This window comes from Lissotriton vulgaris, chromosome 7 (assembly GCF_964263255.1).
Source record: "Lissotriton vulgaris chromosome 7, aLisVul1.2, whole genome shotgun sequence".
In the NCBI taxonomy this organism is placed as follows: domain Eukaryota; kingdom Metazoa; phylum Chordata; class Amphibia; order Caudata; family Salamandridae; genus Lissotriton; species Lissotriton vulgaris.
The window spans coordinates 450446206-450469112 of NC_141695.1; positions in this window are offsets into that span (position 1 = coordinate 450446206).

Sequence of the window (22907 nt, forward strand, 5' to 3'; positions counted from 1 at the left end):
GTGGATAATTATCATTCAAAATAACACGTACTCCCTCAGGGGAGCACCGTATCGTGGCCTGAAAATATTTGAACATATCCAGCCAACGATATTATCAGGAGTGTTCGGGGAAAGGAGGAATGGGCATGGTGCAGCAAACTGATCTACATAGAGTGCAAGAGGTTGTGACAGTGGGCTAACAGAAGGCGTTCCATCGTACCCTATTGACATAATCGTTGAGCCAGACAGGGGAGCCCTCGGAACCAATTTTTTGGACAAAGTGCTACGAGTAGCTCCTGTGTCAACCAGGAACCTATCAGTAGAGCCCAAAACATGTGCTGTAACATAAGGACCCCTCTGATCTACTGGCACTTCAACTGGTTCCTTACCCCATCCTGCGCAATCCTATGCATATTGCGAATCATGCTGCTTGGGAGGTGTGTAGTCAGACATTTGGTATTGGTTTCGTCGATCAAAAACATTAGACCCATCTCGGGGTCGCACATTAGAATCAAATCTAGCTCGGTCATTCGTGTTATTTCTAGGGCCTGAAAAATTTCCTCTACCCCTTAGAGCCTCCTGGCCATGTTCCTGGCGCTGCGCACGCAACACCGGGCACTCGCTCGCCCAATGGCCTTTCTGTCTACAATATGCACATTGATCCCTGGCCAAATCAGTACGGCCCGAAGGAAAGTTAGGAAAATTGCTGCCGCCCCGATTGTCACCTCTACGAGGCGGCCCATATACTTGCGCTAACATAACCTTTGTTTTTAGATCTTTAGATTTCTTTTCCTCAATCCCCTTCGCTTCTAATTCCTGACGCTCGTAATACTGAGCCATCGTCAGGAGGGATGCTGGTGTTGAAGTTGTCCAAGAGCTTTCACTCGCTTTTAATCGAGCTGCTATACTTGGTAATAAATTCAAGACATATTTATCAACAAAGAGATGTCGACCCGTATCGTCCGTGAGCGACTGACGGCTAAAATCATGGAACGTTTCCTCAAACCGCGTGAAGAAATCCAGAACGGATTCATCTGCTTTCTGTTTACAGGATGCTAGCATAGTCCAATCAATCTTTTTAGGGGGGATAAGCGTTTTTAATTTAGTTACAATGGCAGTAGGAAGATCTAAAACCGATTGGGGCGGCTTCTGTGCTGGTTTTCTCTCCCTGTCCTCATCCTCCAGATCCGCCCATCGAGCTTTAAACGCCGGAAGATCATCAACCTTTCGTATTGATCTTCACATATCTATAGGTAATATAAGCCAGAAGAACAAATCAATATCGGTCAAAGCCATAGTACAGGAATTCAAAGCCCCCTCAACTTCCTCATAAAAGGCTGCGGGATTCTTTCGGGGATCAGGTAATGCTGCTTTCAATGCCATAACATCTGCCCTATTCCAAGGAGTATAAACCCAATTATAGATGAAATACCCTTGAGCATCAGGAGACCCTCTATCCGTACTAGTGCCCGCTCCCTTAGGAGGAACGTACAAAGGCGCCGCCTCCCGCATTGGTTTAACATGCACTGCACCGATCTTATCTGAATAAAAGATGGATGACTGCTTCCTGCTGTGAGAAGTTGGCCTGATATATAATGTTCACAATTCTAGTGAGCACTTTGTATCAGTCCAAACAACCCTTATTGATGAGTGGTTGTAAGTCAACCGTAGACCAGCTATCCTAGTAGCATGGACAAGAGCAGTCTTTAGGCTAGACTCTAGAGGGCGTGTTAAGCCAGCTGTTATACCATCACATATACCCCTTGAACACCAAGTGAAAGGACACCACACAAGCTGTTATGAAAATAAAAGTGTATTTATTTAGAACACAACAACCCTGGACTCTTTATGAGGACAGGGTGCTAAGCACAATACAAAGCTCTTACGAAAATACTTTAAGTTGCACAATTTACACAAATGCCCGAGGGGCACGAAAACCCATATACTCTAAAAGTGGAATGCGAAATTACTAGCAGGTAAATACTACTCTAATAGACTTTAGGATCGCAGGACTTGACTACTGAACCTTCAGATTACTAGCAGGAGGCCTAGGGGGATCGGGTGCAGAGTGTGCACTCTCACGCGGGATGCGGAACAAAGTCTATGGTTGCTAGAAATTACAAAGTTAGTGTTATCGGACGAATCCGACTAGGTAGAGCTGAAACGAAAAAGGATCTGGACCCTTGGATAGTGAGGCTATGCTGGAGCACCGAAAGGCTGAGGTTAACTAGCCCAGGGGCTGCGGCTGCATAGGTCTGAAAAGACGTCCTCGTTGCAGTCTATGGAGCCTGAAAGAAGAAGTTGCTGGCAGGCGACCAGTGAAGAGATTCGGAGGGATCCAAGCCTGGATCGATGATGGAGGATACCTGTAAGCAGAGGGGACCAAGTCCTGAATCACTAGCCAGTGATCAGATGGGCACCAGGATGGCACCGGATGGAGTCACTTCGACCAGGTGAGTGGGCGACGCTGGGCTCTGCAGTCTCACGGGCCAGGAGGCGTTGTCGGCGACCAGGATGGAGGTGCGAGCTGTCCCACGAAGGTATCTGCTGTCGACGTCGCTGGACCCAGGATTGGGGCAACAAGTCTTGGCAAATGCAAGCCCACGCGGTGGACTTAAAATGGCGTCTGGAGAGGACCAGGAGGGTCCGGGGTGCTCCTCTGTTGGAGGGGAGCAAGTGTCAGTCTGGAGCACCCAGACCAGCGGTGTTGTCGTCATGGTGCGTCGTCAAGAGGGCCACAAGCCAGCGGGCAAGTAGCCGGACAACGCGGTGAGCAGCAAAGAGCAGAAGGGCCCCATGCAGATCTGGTGGATGCTGGGGGGCTGGACTTCGATGCTGGAGCTGCTCAGGGTTAGGGCTTCTCGAACCCCAAAGCACTCACTCGAGGATCCCTCGGCGGTCGTGCTGGATAAGCGTCGTGCAGTTCTGAAGATGGCCGGTCCCTTGAGGTCTCGTCACACCCACAGATCTCAGCTGGGCTGATGATGTAGGTAGAGGTCAGAGGTGCCAGAGAAGCCGAGTCTCGTCGTGCTGGTCGGGTGGATTCCAGAGGAAGGACGTGCAGCAAACCGCAGTGTTCTTAGATGGTGCCTGCGGGTGCAGGGTGACTACTCCTTAGCCACAAGGGAGAAATCTTGAGAAGAAGTCTTGAGTTCCTTTCGTAGAAAGTAGTTTCAGGATTCAAAGATGATCTGATTTGGAAGGGGGCCCGCTCCTATCTTTATACTAGAAAAAGGGGCTGGCACGCGACTAGGTCCTGCCCATGGGTGGGACCAGGAAGGGGGGTGGTTACACCCCTCTCCCATGCCTGACTTTCCCCAGGTCAGGGGCTGGTGTGCCCCTGGAACTGGTTCTAGCCGGCCTATGCATAGTGAGCACCGGGGTGCCACTTGCAGTCACCTTCCTCTAAAGCCCTGCCTACCCAGGACACACAAAACCCTGTCTGGGATGGTGCTAGCACCGCCCCTGACAGGAAACCCTTTGTCCAAGCCTCCCTCGCTGGAAGGACTCCCAGCAGCAGGAGGTCAGACTTGTGTCTGTGGTGGCAGCATCCATTTTGTGATGCTGAGGCTTGAGTTAACTTTAACCGGGGTTCACAGTTACATACATGTCGTGTCCCTCTAGAAGGGTGGAATGCTAACCCCGTTGCCAGAATTGGCGAGGGGTTAGTATTCCAATTCGTATGACACCTTACTCGACATGTTTTGATAAAGCGATACCAGAGTTGGCATATAACCGCAAGGATTATAAGGCACTTAAGGGTATATGGTACGCGTTATCATGGAAAGCTATTAGGACTTGGTTCTGCAAGCTGCAAACGGGCTCAGCTCATGCCAGAGCACCAGCTCACATGATTCCAAGCACTCTGCCTTCAGGATTGTCAAGGCCTGCCATAGGAGTGACTGATAGGAATCTATGTGTCCATTTTTAGGGTTAGATATAGGTATACTATATCTAAAGCAAAGGGTAAGTACACCACCTTGCCCCAGCTGTCGTGCAGCCAGTTGTGTCAGATTTAGATGGCCAGCCAGGGGTGGCATAATACATGCTGCAGCCCCTGGTAGGCCCTGGGTACACCTATGCCCTGAGTTACAGGGTCTGATAAGGTGGCCCAGTACCAATTAGATATGTACCTAAGGTACATGGAATACTTTTTTATAGAGAGAGCAGTAGGCCTGGGGTCCTGATTGGCAGGGTCCCAGGCCAACTAAGCCGGAAAACCAGAAAAAAAACACCAGGCAAAAAGTTGGGGGCAACCATAGTCAGGTATCCACCCTCCTACACAACCCCCCCCCAAACGAAAGGAGATAAGGCTATCCTTGACCAGGTAAGCCCATATTGCCTGAGTGGCCATAAGAGGTGGTACCTGCACTGGCATGGTTACCCCCTATATCATGGTCCACTAAGCAACCCCTCACCCTAAGGGTATCTGAGGGTCTCCACCATAGGGAATCACTACCTGTGGTGTGTTTTGGCAAAGTAAAAGGCTGGTGTGGGAATGGAGTACTGAAGTGAGACTCCACTACTGTTGGGCTCAACTTCCTCCAATCACTATCCACCATATGTGCCTTTCTTTCCAGTACTGAGTTGCTATGAGCTCTCAGGGTCAACCTCTGGCTACCTAAAGCTGGAGGCTGAGTCCCTCTGTTTGGTTTACTGGAGGGAAAGGCCAGGTTTGGGGTTTTTAGGCCCCATGTTTGGCTGTGCCCAACAGTGTCCAGCTGTGGGAGGTCCCTAACTACTATTAAGGAGGATCCCTCAGGAGTCTGTTTTATTTTCACTTGGCTAGGTCTACTAGCTTCAGTGATCCTAATCTGTTGACTGGGAAGTTCTTTTGGACAGGGGGCCCTTTGGGGTCCACCACTGGCCTCCCTGACCTCTACAGCCCTGGGCTGACTGAGGCAGGGTAGAGAGGGGCAAGTTACCTGCTCCAGACTGGGTCCCACCTGGGAAGGGTCCACTGCCATCAGGGGCTCTGCCAGGCTAGGCCTGACTACCTCTGGGGCAGTTCCTTCACCAGGGGTAGAGTCAGTTCCCTGAGGAGGCTGGCTCTCACCTAGTGTCTGGGAGGGGGAAGATTTCTCTTCCTCCTCAATGCTCTCAGTTTGGGTGGAGTGATCCATTGTTTTAGGCTTCACAACCCCACTATCTGTTTGAGTAGAGGCTGAGACCATTACAGCCTTACCAACCTTTTCAGGAAGGCACTCAGTTTGTGTTTGGGCTGTGACTGTCACAGCCCTCCTTTCCTGTTCTGGAAAGTCTGTCTGAGCCTGGGCAGTGGCTACCACTGCTCTTCCAACCTTTTCAGGGAGGAATGGTGCTTGGACTGGGGCTGTAGCTATTACTGCCCCACTAACCTTTCTGGGTAGGCCTATCATCCTGGAGTGGGTTTCTTGCTCCACCTCAGCCCATGCTGAGAGTTCCAGGTCATTCCCCAGTAAGCAATCTACAGGTAGGGTGTCTGTCACTGCCACTCTCATGGGCCCTGTGACATTACCCCAGCTGAGCTCGACTACTGCCATGGGATGCCTTCTTTTCATTCCATGAACGTCTGTCACCTGATAAATGAAACCAGGGGTCAGTTGAGCAGAGGGGACCAGATGGTCAATCACCATGGTGATGCTGGCCCCTGTGTCTCTGTATGCCTCAACTTTCTGACCATTGATAAGGGGCTCTTGTCTATACTTCCCCAAAATGTGGGAACCAGTAGTGAAGTTGGCAAACCCCATGCCAGTCTCACTGACAAGAGTTGTGTTAGGGGACCTGGCTAGGCCATGGTCCACCTGGTTTCCCAAAGTAATGCCCACCACATTCTTGGGGGCACTCTCACCACCTGGGGGATTACCACTAGTGGTAACAGGAGGTCTGGGAGTAGTACCTGGGGGTATGTTTTCCTTATTGTTGTTGGCCTTTGGGCAACTGCTGTCACTTTTGTAATGGCCTACCTGTTTGCAGGTATGACAATAAGGTTTCTTTTGGGTGTTGGGAGAAGTTTGGGACCCACCCTTTTCAGAGGATTTTTGGGGCCCTGTGGTTTGATCAGAAGATTTATTCCCACCCTTCTCTTGAGGCTTGGTTGATTCCTTCTTTTGGTCACCACCCTGGTTTTACGGCCTGACCCTGGTTCTGACCCATTTGTCTGCCCTCTTACCCAATTCTTGTGGAGAGGTCAGATCAGAGTCTACCAGGTGCTGGTGTAATAACTGGTTCTGACAATTACTTTTTTGCTCTCTCATTATTAGATTTTACAATCCTTTGAAATCAGTAACCTTACTTCCCAGTAGCCAGCCTTCAAAAGCCTTAGTGGCACAATCAACAAAGTCAGTCCAATCCTGAGACTGAGTTTTCTGGGTGTCTCTGAACATCAACCTGTACTGTTCAATGGTTAAACCAAACCCATCAACCAGTGTATTCTTCAGTACTTGGTAATTGTTAGCATCCTCCACTCTAGTAGTGAGGAGCTTATCTCTACCTTTGCCTTCAAAGGAGAGCCACAAGATAGCTGCCCACTGACTCTGGGGGACACACTGGACAGTGCAGGCCCTCTCCAAAGCAGTTATCCATTTGTGGATATCATCCCCTTGTTTAAAGGGGGCACTATCTTACTCAGGTGTCTAGTGTCTAAACTCCTGTCCTTTTCTCTAGGTAAAATGCTGCCACCAGTGGGATCTACCCCACTCAATTTCTGCTCTCTAGCAAAGGCAAGTCTCTCTTTGGCCAGGGCAAGTTCTTCCCTTTCAATCCTCAGATTGACTTCCCTCATCTTGGAATCATGCTCTCTCCTCTGAGGGGATGTCATCCCTCTGTGAGAAGAGGTCTGAGAGCCATTGGTTCTAATGGATCTGTTAGAGCCTCTGGATAGAGACCTAACTTGTCCATTACCAATGTTAAGCCTGCCTGAGAGTGGGCCTGGGGCTCCCCCAAGTCCATTCTCATGCCTACTTAAGTTGGTCCTGGTGAGTCTACTGACTTCTACCTGACCCTTGTCTGCCTCATCCCCTGACAACTCCTGATCCTCTTCCTCCCCTTCACTAACTGCTGCATGGAGGTTGAGGTCAGGGTCCCCAAGGGTTCCCTCTAAGGGGGGCATGTTCCCATCTGGATGAGAAGGATCTGTGTTAGCAGTCCTCCTGGCATCATAAGTCTCTAATAGACCAATCAGAAAGGGAATGGTAGGGTTAGAACCCTGTTTTAGCTTCCTGGATGTACAGATTTGTCTCATCTCCTGGAAGCTAAGAGCAGCATATCTGGAAGTGACCTGTGGAGGGTCAACTGACAGAAGGGGGGCCTCTGAGTACCCTCCTTTGTCTGACATGCTTCTAGTGTGGTGTAAGTGATGCACCTACCTACACTATTTGTTTGCCTACTGATCCCTTGCTAAGAGTTGTAGTCAGGGTGTGCTAGGTCCTGTTGAACTACAACAGCTGGTTCAGTAGAACTCAGAGTATTCTAAGCTAAGTTATATGTACCTTGGTACTTATGTGATCTTTCACAATGATATTCTTAGGATACGTGTGGTAAAACAACAGCAAGCTCAAATCCCAACCGCTGCTCACCAATGTGAGAAGTTGGCCTGATATATAATGTTCACTATTCTAGTGAGCACTTTTTATCAGTCCAAACAACCCTTATTGATGATTGGTTGTAAGTCAACCGTAGACCAGCTATCCTAGTAGCATGGACAAGAGCAGTCTTTAGGCTAGACTCTAGAGGGCGTGTTAAGCCAGCTGTTATACCATCACATATACCCCTTGAACACCAAGTGAAAGGACACCACACAAGCTGTTATGAAAATAAAAGTGTATTTATTTAGAACACAACAACCCTGGACTCTTTATGAGGACAGGGTGCTAAGCACAATACAAAGCTCTTACGAAAATACTTTAAGTTGCACAATTTACACAAATGCCCGAGGGGCACGAAAACCATATACTCTAAAAGTGGAATGCGAAATTACTAGCAGGTAAGGACTACTCTAATAGACTTTAGGATCACTAGGACTTGACTACTGAACCTTCAGATTACTAGCAGGAGGCCTAGGGGGATCGGGTGCAGAGTGTGCACTCTCACGCGGGATGCGGGACAAAGTCTATGCTTGCTAGAAATTACAAAGTTAGTGTTATCGGACGAATCCGACTAGGTAGAGCTGAAACGAAAAAGGATCTGCACCCTTGGATAGTGAGGCTATGCTGGAGCACCGAAATGCTGAGGTTACCTGGCCCAGGGGCTGCCGCTGCATAGGTCTGAAAAGACGTCGGGAATCCTCGTTGCAGTCTATGGACCCTGAAAGAAGAAGTTGCTGGCAGGCGACCAGTGAAGAGATTCGGAGGGATCCAAGCCTGGATCGATGATGGAGGATACCTGTAAGCAGAGGGGACCAAGTCCTGAATCACTAGCCAGTGATCAGATGGGCAGCAGGATGGCACCGGATGGAGTCACCTCGACCAGGTGAGTGGGCGACGCTGGGCTCTGCAGTCTCACGGACCAAGAGGCGTTGTCGGCAACCAGGATGGAGGTGCGAGCTGGCCCACAAAGGTATCTGCTGTCGACGTCGCTGGACCCAGGATTGGGGCAACAAGTCTTGGCAAATGCAAGCCCACGCGGTGGACTTAAAATGGCGTCTGGAATGGACCAGGAGGGTCCGGGGTGCTCCTCTGTTGGAGGGGAGCAAGGGCCAGTCTGGAGCAACCAGACCAGCGCTGTTGTCGTCGTGGTGCGTCGTCAAGAGGGCCACAAGCCAGCGGGCAAGTAGCCGGACAACGCGGGGAGCAGCAAAGAGCAGAAGGGCCCCACGCAGATCTGGTGGATGCTGGGGGCCTGGACTTTGGTGCTGGAGCTGCTCAGGGTTAGGGCTTCTCGAACCCCAAAGCACTCACTCGAGGATCCCTCGGCGGTCGTGCTGGATAAGCGTCGTGCAGTTCTGAAGATGGCCGGTCCCTCGAGGTCTCGTCACACCCACGGATCTCAGCTGGGCTGATGATGTAGGTAGAGGTCAGAGGTTCCAGGGAAGCCGGGTCTCGTTGTGCTGGTCGGTCGGATTCCAGAGGAAGGACGTGCAGCAAACCGCAGTGTTCTTAGATGGTGCCTGCGGGTGCAGGGTGACTACTCCTTAGCTACAAGGGAGAAATCTTGAGAAGAAGTCTTGAGTTCCTTTCGTAGAAAGTAGTTTCAGGATTCAAAGATGATCTGATTTGGAAGGGGGCCCGCTCCTATCTTTATACTAGAAAAAGGGGCTGGCACGCGACTAGGTCCTGCCCATGGGTGGGACCAGGAAGGGGGGTGGTTACACCCCTCTCCCATGCCGGACTTTCCCCAGGTCAGGGGCTGGTGTGCCCCTGGAACTGGTTCTAGCCGGCCTATGCATAGTGAGCACCGGGGTGCCACTTGCAGTCACCTTCCTCTAAAGCCCTGCCTACCCAGGATACACAAAACCTTGTCTGGGATGGTGCTAGCACCGCCCCTGACAGGAAACCCTTTGTCCAAGCCTCCCTCGCTGGAAGGACTCCCAGCAGCAGGAGGTCTGAATTGTGTCTGTGGTGGCAGCATCCATTTTGTGATGCTGAGGATTGAGTTAACTTTAACCGGGGTTCACAGTTAAATACATGTCGTGTCCCTCTAGAAGGGTGGAATGCTAACCCCGTCGCCAGAATTGGCGAGGGGTTAGTATTCCAATTCGTATGACACCTTACTCGACATGTTTTGATAAAGCGATACCAGAGTTGGCATATAACCACGAGGATTATAAGGCACTTAAGAGTATATGGTACGCGTTATCATGGAACAGCTATTAGGACTTGGTTCCGCAAGCTGCAAACGGGCTCAGCTCATGCCAGAGCACCATCTCACATGATTCCAAGCACTCTGCCTTCAGGATTGTCAAGGCCTGCCATAGGAGTGACTGATAGGAATCTATGTGTCCATTTTTAGGTTGGATATAGGTATACTATATCTAAAGCAAAGGGTGAGTACACCACCTTGCCCCAGCTGTCGTGCAGCCAGTTGTGTCAGATTTAGATGGCCAGCCAGGGGTGGCATAATACATGCTGCAGCCCCTGGTAGGCCCTGGGTACACCTATGCCCTGAGTTACAGGGTCTGATAAGGTGGCCCAGTACCAATTAGATATGTACCTAAGGTACATGGAATCCATTTTATAGAGAGAGCAGTAGGCCTGGGGCCTGATTGGCAGGGTTCCAGGCCAACTAAGTCGGAAAACCAGCAAAACACCAGGCAAAAAGTTGGGGGCAACCATAGTCAGGTATCCACCCTCCTACACCCGCCACCAGCCGGATTCGATGGCTCGTCGCCAGCCTTCCGTTTCCGTGCTTCATCCCGGAGCCGAAACATTTCATCCCGTAACGCAAATAGCGGTCAAATTGCATTGGGTACCTGGGGAGAAAGAAAAAGACCTTTACGCAGTACCTTTGCATCAGCTATCACATCCGCTGGTTCAAGAACATCAGAATATTTCCGAAAGGCTGACACCACTTCATCAGAAAGAAAACCAACAAAATACATTCTTTCCCTATCTTCCCATGTCTCAGTCAACAAATCGGCAAGGGGCATAGTATCTTTTGTGACCCGATAAGCAATCTTACGAAGATCAGCCATACGATCGGCCGATAACATAGACCGCATATCCCTCTTCTGGTCGGGCGGCCTAGAATCTTGATCTCATCCATTCGGGGCGGACGGACCAGCGTACGGCGGTGGTGAACGATCTAATAACGAAAAATCATCATCCAATTTATTAAGGACAGGATAGAGAGGCTGACGAACAGGGTACTGGCCAGATATTTGCAACCAACGTTCTTTCTCCTGCCTCTCTTCTAATTCCTTTGCTTCTCGCTTTTTCATCTCATCGCTTTTTCACGCTCACTCTTTCGCTGCTCTTTCTCAATCAACGCTTGCTCACGCTTCTCACGTTCCCGCACCTCTTTCACCCACATTCGTATACATTCAAACATATCTTGTCGCACTCTCCGCTTACACATACACTGTTCCACATACTCAATCTTCCTCAAATCAAACGATCCATACATAGGCCATCGCAACTCAGGATCCTTCTTTGTATATTTCCTCCACAATGTGCTGTACATTATGGGGGAACAACCAAATTTCACATACATGTCCCTATTCGGCGTCCCCTCTGGGGGAGCCGGCTGTGATTCTTCAAGTACCAACCGGTCATTTCCAAAACAGGAACACCACTTATGGAGTGCGCTAAAAACAGGCATGTCTAAAAAAATAATGCAAAATATGCAGTATTATACAAAAATGGCACTTAAACGTTGCACCGTTCAAATTCACAGATCAGGAGAAATATCTCCACATTGCCTGCCTATATGGGTTGCAACACATATATCACTCTCATAGGTTCAATAATATGACTAGTCATCCCAATCAAACAAACAAATTAGTCGGGGCAAGCGTATGCTAAAACTGCCTTGCCAATCAAGACTACCAAAGGCTTGGAGCAAGGATCGTACAACGATTCTTACCAATCAAGAGCGTCCAGATTCCAACTGCCAAGTTCCGAATTCCCGCAAATGGCCACTACGCGGCAAACCGACAGAAGAGGTCTCAGATGTTGACCGGCGCCACCCAGATGGTCAGATCGGAAGAGAAGGAAGAATACCTCGGGATGCCAGGACTAAAGGCGCCGCTGGCAGTGATCACGTCCCCGGCAAGGTTCCGATCCTTCGTCACGACCAGTCCTTCGAGCATCCGAGTCGCCGATGAGCCCCACATGACGGGCGCCAATTGATGAATTCAGGCCTCAGCAAGGCCTGCGAGTGCGAAAAGGGTTCGCCCTTCTGTACGATAAGTCCTCAGACTACATAAGTAATTGAAACGGAAACTGGAAATACAAAGACATAGTTTAATAAACCTTTAAAGGTGGTACTACAGCCCACACAACACTCTACAGTATTGTACAAGGTAGCACAACGAACTCGGACATGCGGTCCCCTTTTATACACAAAGAAGGGGCTCATAAGTGTGCGGTTACAACTCAAAAGCATGATTTACAGCCTTATATGGACATTTCTCAAACATGATCGATACATGGGCGGAGTTAACGGTTCATGAAGCCCCCCGAATGCATATTCCAATCCCTTCTAAATAGAAACAGATGTTACACGTACTGGGCATGCGCTAGATAAGCTGGAACTATTTATAGCCTGTTGCTGGGCAAAACTCCAGGGGTGATGGTCAGTGAGGTAGGACTTGCCTCGCGGCGAGCACATGGCACAATGTAGTCTACAAGATGGAAGTCGGGAAACAAAATGGAGTCCGGCCGTACTTTCGAGTATGGGCGGGAAAACTATACGAAAGACACAATAGCATGTCTTCAGCGAATGCTTAACATTATCGCTGTTTTATTTACAACATGTATGAACGCCTCCTCAGCCCCCGACATCGCCATAGCCATCCCAGACGGCTACAAGATCACCCGGAAGGACCGCACCAACCGGAGGAGGCATTGCCATAGTCCACAGAAACACCATTCGCATCACGACCAACTCGGAAGACACCCTCACAGCCGCCGAACACCTGCACTTCCAGATACACACAGACCCCAGAACCACTCTTAGATGCACCCTTATCTACAGACCCCCGGGACCACGCACCAATTCAGCGAAGCCATCGCAGACCTCGTAAACCCGCACACCCTCACCTCCCCGGACTACATCCTCCTAGGAGACCTCAACTTCCAACTGGAGAACAACAATGACAGCAACACCACCACCCTACTGGACAACCTCGCCAACCTCAGACTCAAGCAACTAGTGAACACCCACACCCACTACGTCGGCCACACGCTTGATCCCGTCTTCTCCTCCAGCAAGCACGTATCCTTCAGCCACTCCACCGGACTCCACTGGACAGACCACAGCTGCGTCCACTTCCCCTTCAAGAAAACCACGACCCACCACCACCCGCAACAGGCCCCCCGCAGAAGCTGGAGCAAGATCACCGCCGACCAGCTCACCACGTCCCTCAGCCAGAATCCTCCCACCATCACGACGGACCCCAACGAAGCAGCCCGCAACCTCACACAATGGCTCACCGACTGCGCCGACGAATTCGCACCACTGAAGAAACCACCCAGCAGACCGCACAGCAAGAAAGCCTCCTGGTTCACGGACGACCTCATAAACTCAAAGAAAACCTGCCACTCCCTGGAGAAAACCTGGCGCCAGGACCAGGCAACAGAGAACATGACAGCCCTCAAGAAGGCCACCCGCAAGCACCACCAACTGATCCGTACCACCAAAAGAACTACCTACAAACAGCACCTGGACAACAATACCCACAACAGCAAGGAACTCTTCAGCATCGTTAAAGAGCTCTCCAACCCCAGCGCTGCAGTAAAGACATCATACCTTCGCAAGACCTCTGCGACGCACTTGCCTCGTTCTTTCACCGCAAGATCGCCGACATATACAACAGCTTCGGCGCACAGACCAACCACCGAACCAGCGCACCCAACCGCCACCCTCTGCACCTGGAACCCAATCAACACTGAAGACACCGCCCGCACGATGAGCACCATCCACTCCGGCTCCCCCACCAACCCATGCCCACACCACATCTTTAACAAAGCCGACTCCATCATTGCACCTCAACTCCGCGACGTCATCAACAGCTCCTTCGCATTCGCCACATTCCCGGAGAGCTGGAAACATGCCGAACTCAGCACCCTCCTGAAATAAACCACCGCGGACCCCACGGACCTCAAGAACTTTCGACCCATCTCACTCCTCCCGTTTCCTGCCAAAGTCATCGAGAAGACGGTCAACAAACAACTCTCCGCCTTCCTCAAGACAAACGGATCCCTCGACCCATCACAGTCCGGTTTCCGAGCAAACCAAAGCACCGAGAACGCCCTCATCGCAGCTACCGACGACATCAGGTCTATGCTCGACAACAGGGAAACCACTGCACTCATCCTCCTGGATCTCTCAGCAGCCTTCGACACGGTATGCCACGGCACCCTAATACAATGTCTCAGCGACACCGGAATCCAAGGCGCCGCCCTGGAATGGATAATCTTGTTTCTCACGGTAGAACCCAGGGAGTCCGCCTACCTCCGTTCCGGTCCGCGGCCACCGAAGTCATCTGCGGCGTCCCACAAGGATCCTCGCTCAGCTCCACCCTCTTCAACGTCTACATGAGCCCATTCGCGGCCATCGCACGCAAACACAACCTCAACATTATTTCCTATGCTGACGACACACAGCTGATCCTCTCCCTCACCAACGACCCGGACACGACCAGAGCCAGCTCCAGGAAGGAATGAAGGACGTTGCGGAATGGATGAAGCTAAGCCGTCTGAAACGGAATTCAGACAAGACGGAAGTCCTCATCCTGGGACCGTCCCCTTCAGCCTGGAACGACTCCTGGTGGCCACCTGCCCTGGGCACTGCCCCCAAACCCACCGACCATGCACGCAACCTGGGCTTCATCCTGGACTCCTCCCTCACGATGACCAAGCAAGTCAACGCCGTCTCAGCTTCCTGTTTCAACACCTTGCGCATGCTCCGAAAAATCTTCTGATGGATCCCCACCGGAACCAGGAAGACGGTCACCAAGGCCCTCGTCACCAGCCGCCTAGACTATGGAAATACCCTCTACGCCAGAACCACAGTCAAGCTCCAGAAAAGACTACAGCGCATACAGAACACCTCGGCAAGACTCATCCTGGACATCCCATGCAACAGCCACATCTCCGCCCATCTGTACAATCTGCACTGGCTCCCCGTTAGCAAGAGAATCTTATTCCGACTCCTCACCCACGCACACAAGGCCCTTCACCACTCGGGCCCCAAGTACCTCAACAACCACCTCGCATTCTACACTCCAACCCGCCAGCTCCGCTCCGCCAGTCTCGCCCTTGCCACCATCCCACCTATTCACAAAGCCATCGCCGGAGGAAGATCCTTCTCATACCTGGCAGCCAAAACATGGAACTCCCTCCCCACCCACCTCCGGCTGACACAGGACCATCTCGCCTTCAGGAAGCAACTCAAGACCTGGCTGTTTGAACAGTAGCGTCCACCCCCCAGCGCCTTGAGACCCTAACGGGTGAGTAGCACGCTCTACAAATTCCCCGATTTATTGATTGATTGATTGATAGTGCCTTGCTGTAGATTTTGAACCCTAGATCTGCCGCCATCTAGGGAAATGTAGCAAACCTATACATTTGTAAAGCCTACACACCCAGGGGAAGCCAGGATGGGGTGACTTGTCTGCCTCTCACCAGGTTCTGTTACCCAGAATCCCTTGCAAACCTCAAACTTTGTCAAAAAAAAAACAATTCCCTCACATTTCTGTGGTGAAAAAGTACTGGAATCAGCGTGAATCGAAAACATTCCACCCACCCCAATGTCTCCCAAGAATAGTTGAGCCTCACTTGAGTGCGTTGGCCTAAAGGTCGCAACACGAAACGGCCTTCAATGCAAAGTGGGCACACAGCATTTTCACAGTGAAAAATGACCCCTTTTTTTGCAAAGTGCCTAGCTGAACTTTTGAACCCTAGCTCTGCAGGCATTCAGGGAAACCTACCAAACCTATACATTTTTAACCCCTTCCCTGCTGGCCCGATTCCGCCCCCGTGCGGTAAACAAACGAACAGGGGCGGGCCATGACGAACCCCAGCCGTCATCAGCACACGAGCACCGTAGTGCATGACGGCTGGGGTTCGTCACCAGCATGGAAGGGGTTAAAAGGTGGACACCCAGGGAAATCCAGGCTGAGGTGACTTGTCTGGCTCTCTTCAGGTTCTGTTACCAGAATCCTTTGCAAACCACAGACTTTGTTAAAAAAAACACTTTCCTCATATTTCTGTGGTGGAAAGTTCTGGAATCTGCGTGGATCAACAAAATTATACCCACCCTGCATTCCTCATAGTTTTCCACGAAAAATGGTACCCCACTTTGTGGGTAGGCCTAGTGCTCATGGCAGAAAAACAGCTCAAAACCCAAAGTAGACACACCACTTTTTCACAGTGAAAACTAACCCATTTTTTGCAAAGTGCCTAGCTGTAGGTTTTTAACCCTAGATCTCCCGGCACTTAGGGAAATGTAGCAGGCCTATACCTTTTTTAAAAATTAGACACCCGGGGGAATTTAGGATGGGGTGACTTGTCTGGCTCTCACCAGGTTCTGTAACCCAGATTCCCTTGCAAACCTCAAACTTTGTCAAAAAAACTATATTTTCCTCACGTTTCTGTGGTGGAAAGTTCTGTAAACTGCGTGGATCCACAACATTCTTCCCTCCCTGTATTACTCAAAGTCTACCAAGAAAAATGGTACCTTACTTGTGTGGGTGGGCCTAGTTCCCTCAACAGGAAACGGCCCAAATCACAATGTGGACACATCACCTTTTCACTGAGAAAACTGACCCTTTTTTTGCATAGTGCCTTGCTTTAGATTTTGAACCCTAGATCTGCCGCCATCTAGGGAAACGTAGCAAACCTATACACCCAGGGAAAGTCAGGATGGGGTGACTTGTCTGGCTCTCACCAGGTTCTGTTACCCAGAATCCCTTGCAAACCTCAAACTTTGTAAAAAAAAAAACACAATTCCCTCACATTTCTGGGGTGGAAAGTACTGGAATCAGCGTGAATCCCAAAAATTCCACACACCTCACATTCCCCTATGTCTCCAGAGAATAGTTGTGCCTCACTTGTGTGGGTTGGCCTAGTGGCCGCGAGACGAAACGGTCCAAAATGTAACGTGGACACATCACATTTTCACTGTGAAAAATTACACTTTTTTTGCAAAGTGACCAGCTGTGTATTTTGCACCCTAGCTCTGCCAACCATTGGGAAACATAGCAAACCTACACATTTTTGAAAACTAGACACCCAGGGGAATCAAGTATTAGGTGACTTGTCGGGCTCTCTTCAGGTTCTGTTTTTCAGAATCCTTTGCAAACCTCAAACTTTGTCAAAAGCCCACATTTTTCTCACATTTCTGTGGTGGAAAGTACTGGAATCAGCGTGAATCCAAAAAATTCTACCCACCCCGCATTCCACAATGTCTCCCAAGAATAGCTGAGCCTCACTTGTGTGCGTTGGCCTAGTGGCCCGACACAAAACGGCCTTTAATGCAACGTGGACACACCACATTTTCACAGTGAAAATGACCCTTTTTTTTGCAAAGTGCCTAGCTGTACATTTGAAGCCTAGCTCTGCTGGCACTTAGGGAAACCTAGCAAACCTATAGAATCCAGGATGAGGTGACTTGTCTGGCTCTCTTCAGGATCTGTTACCAGAATCCTTTGCAAACCTCAGACTTTGTTAAAAAACAACACTTTCCTCATATTTCTGCGCTGGAAAGTTCTGGAATCTGCGTGGATCCACAAAATTATACCCACCCCGTATTTCTCAAAGTCTTCCAAGAAAAATGGTACCCCACTTTGTGGGTAGGCCTAGTGCTCGTGGCAGAAAATTGGCCCAAAACCCAAAGTAGACACACTACTTTTTCACAGTGAAAACGGACCCCTTTTTTGCTAAGTGCCTAGCTGTAGATTTTGAACCGTAGCTCTCCCGGCACTTAGGGAAACGAAGCAGGCCTATACCATTTTTAAAAAGTAGGCAACCAGGGGAATTTAGGATGGGGTGACTTGTCTGGCTCTCACCAGGTTCTGTAACCCAGATTCCCTTGCAAACCTCAAACTTCATCAAACAAACTATATTTTCCTTACGTTTCTGTGGTGTTAAGTTCTATAATCTGTGTGGATCCACAAGATTATTCCCTCCCTGCATTTCTCAAAGTCTTCCAGAAAAAATGGTACCTTACTTGTGTGGGTGGGCTTGTTCCCGCGATAGGAAAAGGCCCAAAACACAACGTGGACACATCACCTTTTCACTGAGAAAACGTACCCTTTTTTTGCATAGTTCCTTGCTGTAGATTTTGAACCCTAGATCTGCCGCCATCTAGGGAAACGTAGCAAACCAATACATTTTTTTAAACTACACACACAGGGCAAGCCAGGATGGGGTGAGTTGTCTGGCTCTCACCAGGTTCTGTTACCCAGAATCCCTTGCAAACCTCAAACGTTGTCAAAATAAACACAATTCCCTCACATTTCTGTGGTGGAAAGTACTGGAATCAGCGTGAATCCCAAAAATTCCACCCACCCCGCATTCCCCATGGTCTCCCAAGAATAGTTGTGCCTCACTTCTGTGCGTTGGCCTAGTGACCGCGACACGAAACTGCCTTCAATGCAACGTGGACAACCCACATTTTCACAGTGAAAATGACCCCTTTTTTTGCAAAGTGTCTAGCTGTTCATTTGAACCCTAGCTCTGCAGACACATAGGGAAACCTAGCAACCCTATACATTTCTGAAAACTAGACACCCAGGGGAAACCAGGATGTGGTGACTTGTATGCCTCTCACCAGGTTGTGTTACCCAGAATCCCTTGTAAACCTCGAAGTTTCCTCACATTTCTGTGGTGGAAAGTTCAGGAATCTGTGTGGATCCACAAAATTCCACCCACTCAGCATTCCTCAAAGTCTTCCGAGACAAATGGTATCTCACTTGTGTGGGTAGGCCTAGTGGACGTGGCATGAAATGGCCCAAAACGCAACCTGGACACATCACATTTTCACAGTGAAAACTGACACTTTTCTTCAATAGTGCCTAGCTGTATATTTTGAACCCTAGATCTGCTGCCATCTAGGGGAATGTAGCAAACCTATACATTTGTAAAAACTATACACCCAGGGAAATCCAGGTTCGGGTGACTTGTCTGGCTCTCACCATGTTCTGTTGCCCAGAATTCCTTGCAAATCTCAAACTTTGTCAAAAAAACACATTTTCCTCACATTTCTGTGGTGGAAAGTACTGAAATCAGAGTGAATCCAAAAAAATCCACCTACCCGCATTCCCCAATGTCTCCTGAGAATAGTTGTGCCTCACTTGTGTGGGTTGGTCCAAAATGCAAATGGACACGCCACATTTTCACATTGAAAAACTACCCAATTTATGCAAAGTGCCTAGCTGTTGATTCTGGAATCTGCGTGGATCCACAAAATTCCACCCACTCCGCATTCCCCAAAGTCTTCTGTGACAAATGGTATCTCACTTGTGTGGATAGCCCTAATGGCTGCGACATGAAATGGCCCAAAACTCAACCTGGACAAACCACATTCTCACAGTGAAAACAGACCCTTTTTTGCAAAGTGCCTAGCTGTTAATTTTAAAGCCTAGCTCTGCCAGCACCTAGGGAAACCTGGCGAACATGTACATTTAAAAACACTAGAGACACAGGGGAATCCAGGATTGGGTGGCTTATCTTGCTCTCACCAGATTCTGCTACCCAGAATCCATTACAAACCTCAAACATTGTAAAAAAAAAAAAACACATTTGCCTCACATTTCCGTGGTGAAAATTTCTGGAATCTGCGTGGATCCCAAAAATTCCACCAACCTCATTCCCCAAAGTCTTCTGAGAGAAATGATACCTCACTAGTGTGGGTTGGCTTAGTGGCCACGACACAAAAACGGCCCAAAACAACAAAGTATACACACCACATTTTCACAGTGAAAACTGACCCTTTTTTCGCAGAGTGCCTAGATGTAGATTTTGAAACCTAGCCCTGCCATCACCTAGTGAAACATAGCAAACCTATGCATTTTTGAAAACTAGACACCCAGGGGAAACCAGGACGGGGTGACTTGTATGCCTCTCATTAGGTTCTTTTACCCAAAATCCCTTGTAAACCTCAAAGTTTGTTAAAGAAACATATTTTCCTCACTTTTATGTGGTGGAAAGTTCTGGAATCTGTGTGGATCCTCGTAATTCCACACAATATGCATTCCCCAAAGTCTTCTGAGAAAAATGGTATCTTGTGTGGGTAGGCCTAGTGGCCTCGACACAAAATGGCCCAAAACGCAACCTGGAGAAACCACATTCCCACAGTGAATACTGACCCTTTTTTTGAAAAGTGCCTAGCTGTAGATATTGAACCCTAGCTCTGCCGGCACCTAGGGAAACCTAGCAACCATATGCATTTAAAAAAACTAGAGACCCAGGGGAATCCAGGATGGAGTGACTTCTCTTGCTCTCACCATGTTCTGTTACCCAGAATCCCTTGCAAACCTCAAACTTTGTAAAAAAACACATTTTCCTCACATTTCGATTTTGAAACCTAGCTCCCCCAGCACTTAGGGAAACGTACCACTTTGAGATTGGGTGACTTTTCTTGCTATCACCAGGTTCTGTTACTCAGAATGCCTTGCAAACCTCAAACGTTGTAAAAAATACGCATTTTCCTCACATTTCTGTGGTAGAAGGTTCTAGAATCTGCGTGGATCCACAAAATACCACCTACCCCGTATTCCCCAAAGTCTTCTGAGAAAAATGGTAACTCTCTTGTGTGGGTAGACCTAGTGTCCATGACAGGAAACGGCCCGAAACGCACAGTGGACACCACATTTTCACAGTGAAAACTTACCCTTTTTTGCATAGTGCCTAGATGTCAATTTTGAACCCTAGCTCTCCCGGCACATAGGGAAACATAGCAAACCTACACCATTTTTAAAAACTAGACACTTATGGGAATTTAGGATGGGGGGACTTGTCTGGCTCTCACCAGGTTCTGTTACCCAGAATCATCAGCAAACCTCAAACTTTGTCAAAAAAGAAAATTTTCCTCACATTTATGTGGTGGAAAGTTCTTGAATCTGCATGGATCTACAAAATTCCACTCACCCCGTATTCCCCAAAGTCCTAGCGCCAGCAACAGGAAACGGCCAAAATCGCAATGTGGACACATCACATTTTCACTGGGAAAACTGACGCTGGATCTGCCAGCACCTAAGGAATACTAGAGAATCTACACATTTTTTAAAGCTAAACACCCGGGGAAATCCAGGATGGGGTGACTTGTCATGCTCTCACCAGGTTCTGTTACCCAGAATCATTTGCAAACCTGAAACTTTGTAAAAACACACATTTTCCTCACATTTCTGTGTTGGAAAGTCCTGGAATCTGCGTGGATCCCAAAATTCCACCCACTCCGCATTCCCTAAAGTCTTCTGAGGCAAATGGTATCTCACTTGTGTGGGTAGGCCTAGTGGCTGCGATATGAAATGGCCCAAAACTCAACCTGGACAAACCACATTCTCACAGTGAAAACAAACCCTTTTTTTGCAAAGTGCCTAGCTGTAGATTTTTAAACCTAGCTCTGCCGGCACCTAGGGAAGCCTAGCAAGCATGTACATTTAAAAATACTAGAGACCCAGCGGAATCTAGGATTGGGTGGCTTATCTTGCTCTCACCAGGTTCTATTACCCAGAATCCATGACAAACCTCAAACTTTGTAAAAAAAAAAAAACATTTGCCTCACGTTTCTGCGGTGGAAAGTTCTGGAATTTGCGCAGATCCACAAAATTCCACCTACCCCCATTCCCCAAAGTCTTCTGAGGGAAATGATACCTTACTAGTGTGGGTTGGCTTAGTGGCCACGGCATAAAATTGACCCAAACAAAGTAAACACACCACATTTTCACAGTGAAAACTGACCCTTTTTTTGCAAAGTGCCTAGCTGTGGATTTTGTAACCCTAGCTCTGCCGGCACTTTGTGAAACATAGCAAACTTACACATTTTTGAAAACTAGACACCTAGGGGAATCAAGTATGAAGTGACTTCTCTGGCTCTCTTCAGGTTCTGTTTCCCAGAATCCTTTGCAAACCTCATACTTTCTCAAAGGACGACATTTTTCTCATATTTCTGTGGTGGAAAATTGTACCCACTCCGCATTCCTCAAAGTCTTCCGAGACAAATGGTATCTCACTTGTTTGGGTAGGCCTAGTGGCTGCGACATGAAATGGCCCAAAACTCAATCTGGACAAACCACATTCTCACAGTGAAAACAGACCCTTTTTTTCAAAGTGCCTAGCAGTAGGTTCTGAACCCTAGCTCTGCCGGCACCTAGGGAAACCTAGCAAACATGTACATTTAAAAATACTAGAGACCCAGAGGAATCCAGGATTGGGTGGCTTATCTTGCTCTCACCAGGGTCTGTTACCCAGAATCCTTTACAAACCTCAAACTTTGTTAAAAAACACATTTGCCTCACGTTTCTGTGGTGGAAAGTTCTGGAATGTGGACAGTTCCACAAAATTCCACCTACCCCATTCCCCAAAGTCTTCTGAGGGAAATGATACCTTACTAGTGTGGGTTGGCTTAGTGGCCACGACACAAAAACAGCCCAAACAAAGTGAACACATCACATTTTCACCGTGAAAACTGACCCTTTTTTCGCAAATTGCCTAGCTGTAGATTTTGAAACCTAGCCCTGGCAGCACCTAGGGAAACCTAGCACACCTATACATTTCTCAAAACTAAACACCCAGGGGAAACCAGGATGTGGTGACTTGTATGCCTCTCACCAGGTTCTGTTACTCAGAATCCCTTGTAAACCTCGAAGTTTGTAAAAAAACAAACATTTTCCTCACATTTCTGTGGTGTAAAGTCCTGGAATCTGCGTGGATCCCAAAATTCCACACACTCCGCATTCCCCAAAGTCTTCCGAGACAAATGGTATCTCACTTGTGTGGGTAGGCCTAGTGGCTGCAACATGAAATGGCCCAAAATTCAACCTGGACAAACCACATTCTCACAGTGAAAACACACCCTTTTTTTGCAAAGTGCATAGCTGTAGATTTTGAACCCTAGCTCTGCCGGCACCTAGGGAAACCTAGCAAACATGTACATTTAAAAATACTAGAGACCCAGAGTAATCCAGGATTGGGTGGCTTATCTTGCTCTCACCAGGTTCTATTACCCAGAATCCATTACAAACCTCAAACTTTGTAAAAAAAAACATTTGCCTCACGTTTCTGTGGTGGAAAGTTCTGAAATCTGCGCAGATCCACAAAATTCCACCTACCCCCATTCCCCAAAGT